Source organism: Bombus fervidus, unplaced genomic scaffold (assembly GCF_041682495.2).
Source record: "Bombus fervidus isolate BK054 unplaced genomic scaffold, iyBomFerv1 scaffold0028, whole genome shotgun sequence".
NCBI lineage: Eukaryota > Metazoa > Arthropoda > Insecta > Hymenoptera > Apidae > Bombus > Bombus fervidus.
The window spans coordinates 215,001-220,000 of record NW_027212591.1 but is presented as its reverse complement, the minus strand read 5'-3'; the positions used below and the strand labels follow the sequence as shown (position 1 = coordinate 220,000).

Below are 5,000 nucleotides of genomic sequence, written 5' to 3'. Positions count from 1 at the left end.
TACTTTTACACGAATAATTCGAGGCGCCTGCGTGAGGTCGTACACAGAAAGACCCGCCGTCTCCGAATAATATTATAACAAACGAAAAACTTAAAAATATTCTCGAGGCGCCTGCGTGAGGTCGTACACAGAAAGACCCGCCGTCTCCGAATAATATTATAACAAACGAAAAACTTAAAAAGATTCTCGAGGCGCTTGCGTGAGGTCGTACACAGAAAGACCCGCCGTCTCCGAATCCTATAACACGAAACCGCTACTATTAATAATAATAATAATAATAACGATATGTGAGGGAACTTGAGCTGAACACATATCGAAAAAACTAAAAGTTACAGTGGAAACCACGTGTAATGAGAAATGCGATCGAGGCGCCTGCGTGAGGTCGTACACAGAAAGACCCGCCGTCACGATCTCGTATTTCGTATTTGCATCGTGGAAATCCAACGAACGAACAATATAATATATAAACTAAAATCTCTAAAGTGCCTCGTGTCGGAGAGATCACTGCTCACACCTCTTCTATATTTCGTAGTTGCGTTGCGTAGGCCTCACCTCCTAGCAACGGGACATAAGGAAGACTGCTCTTTGGGATCGAACGAAGCGTCTATAACGAGTCGTCGACGAGAGCGAAAGAACGCGAATAGCGAGCCGCAGAAAAAAAGGATACCGAATTATATATCTTCGAAGGTTCTCTTCGAAGATCCATGGATACCTATATCTGCGCGTCTCCAGCTATCTCGCGCGTCTCTCCAAACTCTCGTCGTTCCTCGAAACGTGCTTCCTACCCAAAGGGCGTTCGTTCTTCCTATGTCGTTTCGTTGTCGTTCGTTTCAACGGCGAACGATATACGATGTTCGACAAAACGAAACCACGTTGTACGTTCGTACTCGTGGATCGGGTAACCTAGAACGAAAACGCATTGCGTGGATGTTGGCCCGAAAAGATATATACCAGTGCGAGTGATGGTAAAGAGTAACGATTCTTAACTAGACGAAGTTGGTTCGGAGGGGACCGCCGGCCGTCTCTCTATCCTCGCGAGTCTAATGCCTCGTTCCGTCGCTAGAGTTTTTCAAACTCTGCTTCTGGCTATCGGGAAGAATAGACCGCGCGCGCGAGGAAGAGGAAGGACGACCGTGCGCGTCCCATCGATTTTTTTTATTTTTACCTGAACCACCGAAGTCGATTCAGAGGGGACCGCCGGCCGTCTCTCTATCCTCGTTGTCGTGAGTCATATGCCTCGTTCCGTCGCTAGAGTTTTTCAAACTCTGCTTCTGGCTATCGGGAAGAAACGACCGCGCGAGGAAGACGACGACGACGACCGTGCGCGTCCCATCGAATTTTTTTTTATTTTTACCTGATCGACGGAAGTTTCGTCCGGTTCGTCTCTTTTACCATCGTCTCGTCGACCCGTTCAGAGGGGACCGCCTGTCCATATCCTCGTTGTCGTGAGTCATATGCCTCGTTCCGTCGCTAGAGTTTTTCAAACTCTGCTTCTGGATATCGGGAAGAAACGACCGCGCGAGGCCGATGGCTGCGAGTCCCATCGAATTTTTTTTAAACGCACGCACACACATACACCTGAACGGAGATGCGTTCCTTTTCGTCGCGATTTTTCGCGCTTTAGTCGTCGTTGTCGCCATCCGTTCGGAGGGGACCGCCGGCCGTCTCTCTATCCTCGTTGTCGAGAGTCTAATGCCTCGTTCCGTCGCTAGAGTTTTTCAAACTCTGCTTCTGGCTATCGGGAAGAAAAGACCGCGCGAGGAAGAGGAAGGACGACCGTGCGCGTCCCTTTCGAATTTTTTTTTATTTTTACCTGAGCGACCAAAGTGGATTCAGAGGGGACCGCCGGCCGTCTCTCTATCCTCGTTGTCGCGAGTCTAATGCCTCGTTCCGTCGCTAGAGTTTTTCAAACTCTGCTTCTGGCTATCGGGAAGAATAGACCGCGCGCGAGGAAGAGGAACGACGACCGTGCGCGTCCCATCGATTTTTTTTATTTTTACCTGAACCACCGAAGTCGATTCAGAGGGGATCGCCGGCCGTCTCTCTATCCTCGTTGTCGAGAGTCTAATGCCTCGTTCCGTCGCTAGAGTTTTTCAAACTCTGCTTCTGGCTATCGGGAAGAAACGACCGCGCGAGGAAGACTACGACCGTGCGCGTCCCATCGATTTTTTTTTACCCGAACGATGGAGATGCATATCGGCTGTTTGCTTCGAATAACTGGACGAGAGGAACGAACATATATATATATCATGGGCTAGCCACCGTGCGCTTTCTTCGCGAGATCGTGTGCTGTACAGAGGATTCAGAATCGGGTGTTATATCCCCGTCGTTTCCTGACGAACGGAGCTTCGATCTCGTTGGTTGTTATATATTATAATGCACTTTACGCCCGGTCGGCGGGCTGCGTGTGTCGTCGCGCAGTCCGTCCGATTTCGTTTTCGAACGTATTTTCGTGTCGTCAATCATATGGCGACTTCCGCGCGTTCGATTCCCGTTGGTCGGACGTTTGTCGGATATCGGCTTCTTTCGAACCGAGAATAAGAGTACAAAAACCTGAGTACACAAACAAAAATCCATGCATAAACGATTACCCTGAACGGTGGATCACTTGGCTCGTGGGTCGATGAAGAACGCAGCTAATTGCGCGTCAACGTGTGAACTGCAGGACACATGAACATCGACATTTCGAACGCACATTGCGGTCCACGGATACAATTCCTGGACCACGCCTGGCTGAGGGTTGCTCACGTAAACCTAAGACTGCTTGCGTTGCGTATCGTTGCTCTCGGTCCGTCTCTCTCTGTTCTTTCTTGCCTCGTCGACAGCCCGCCGTCGTTCGTTTTATCTTTAAACGAACGTTTCCGAGTCGGAGGACGAGCGCCAAGCAAAAGAATACGAATTAAAGAGCGGTCGAGGGCTCGTACGCGACGTACGAGCGATTGTTGGACGTTCGTCGGCGTTCGTCGCTGGATCGTGTGGAGACCGGCGTACGCATGCTCTCGATACAAATATATATGAAAAATCTATCGCGTTCACGGGAGACTCGCAAAACTACCTCCGTCTCTTCTCTGTCCCTTCTTGGCTTGACAACCCGCCGTCGTTCGTGTTTTACGAACGTTTCTGAGTCGGACGAAGCGCAAGAAGAAGGATACGAATTAAAAGAGCGCGGAGAGAACCGTCGTCGTCGACGCGGTTATCGAGATACACAGAGCGAGTTTTCTTCGTGGCCGATTTTTTTTTTCTTTTTGTATCAGCCTCTGCTACGTTTTGTTAGTCTTCGATAAGCACGAATGACCGCGCCCCCGACGTCGTCTTAAATGAATTTTTGGCGAGACTGAGAGAAAGCAAAAATATTTTTGAACAAAGTCAGTCGAGAGAGGAGAGAAAAGAGAACCAAGATATTAAAACCTAAACCTAAACTTGGTGGCGTAACGAAAAACTGTGTGCCTTAAAGAAACACAACCGTCTTTTCATCAAGATGTTTTTACTCGTACAGCCCCAGGGATCGAATACCCACTCCGTCTGTTCGTGCGGCAGAGATGTATTCTGCAGGCGCGAGACGACTGACGAGAAGACAACGAGGACCGTCGCATCGATGGGTCGTCGTTGCGTTTTTCATCCTCTGTGCTTTTTTCTGTTCTTCGTGAACCCAGAGAAAGCCGTAGATCCGGGAACGGACACACGAGATTTCTTCGAACGCTGATGACTTAGGGAGATGATCCCCAGCGTTGCGCGGAGATCGGAGAGTACGCGTACATGTATCGGGACGAATTTTTCCCCGTCGGTCGCGTATCTCTCTGCCCGCGCGCCTGGCCCAAAGCCACGTTCGTCGGAAATCAACGAAAAGTGTGTGTTACGATCTAGCGTGCGTCTACGATCGGCTATATTTAAGGGTGACGAAGAAGAGAAAAGCTCACGGTGTTGCGCAACGTTTCTGTACCCGATTTTAAGATGTGCATGTGAGTCCGTTACAAAGTTGTTCGGATCGTCGAAAATAGTCGTTTTCGTCGTCGTGCGAAAGAGAGAATAATCTCTGACATTGGCACGGAGAGATCGCGCAGAGGAAGAGAACGATCCTCTTTGGCGAGGCTCGAGAAAGACTAACGAAACTTGATTAGAGACGAGGTATACACGCGCCGTACGTACGACGTACGCGCGTGTGATTTTTTTTTGCTTTAAGGCGATTCGGCGCTCCGAGTTTTAGAGAAAAAGAGATCGTTGGTCATCCCATGTCTCTTCGTCGTCTATCGCTGGACCGCGCATCCTAACGTATCGCCGGTCGTCCAGTCCCCGAGTAATAAATTCACCCCGTTGTGTACGTCTCGCGCTCGCTTTTCCACTTGCGTGAGTTCCCGTGCGTTTTCGTCGTTGGTACAGAGCAAAGAAACCGATATGTTATATACATGTCGCGTGTTCGATCTCTGTGCCAGCAATAACAGGCGAAAACAAGGAACCGCTGGAATCGTCGAGAAGAGAGAAACGGCTACGGGAGATATATTATACATAACACGTGTATATATATATATATATATTATACAAAGAGGACGGGCGTTAAAAACCGGAGATCGTTACGGGTGTCTTGCGTGAGTCTTAGCTCGAACATGATACGACGAACGAAGTTTAAAAGGCACTTTGGCGAGATGCATAAAACGTTTCTCGATCGAGATAGAATATAAGGTTCTCGATTCTATTCGAATTAATTTTTTTTTTTTATTTTTTTTTCTCTTTGAGGCGATTCTCGGAGAGAGAAATAAAAATAAAGACCCTCTGTCGCATTGTTATCAAACCGTCTTGCTTTTCTCGAATCGCGCCCACATGGCACGAAATTTTTTTTTCTTTGAAAAAAAAAAATTGTCACCGTGTCGTGACGTTGAAGCGACCTCAGAGTAGGCGAGATCACCCGCTGAATTTAAGCATATTACTAAGCGGAGGAAAAGAAACTAACAAGGATTTCCTTAGTAGCGGCGAGCGAACAGGAATTAGCCCAGCACTGAATCCCG

At 48.5% G+C, this 5,000-nt stretch overlaps 2 non-coding genes across 2 annotated transcripts in view; both read left to right on the top strand.

Annotated features, from left to right (window-relative positions):
- The first annotated feature begins 2,588 nt into the window (after positions 1–2,588).
- On the top strand, positions 2,589–2,743 carry LOC139997047 (5.8S ribosomal RNA). Its single transcript, XR_011802527.1, has one exon. It is a non-coding gene; the product is annotated as a 5.8S ribosomal RNA (ribosomal RNA).
- A 2,133-nt stretch (positions 2,744–4,876) lies between these two features.
- The window catches only part of LOC139997070 (large subunit ribosomal RNA), a 4,173-nt gene continuing 4,049 nt past the window's right edge, over positions 4,877–5,000 (top strand). The window contains exon 1 of the ribosomal RNA XR_011802550.1: positions 4,877–5,000. This exon is cut by the window's right edge and continues 4,049 nt beyond it. This is a non-coding gene — a ribosomal RNA (large subunit ribosomal RNA).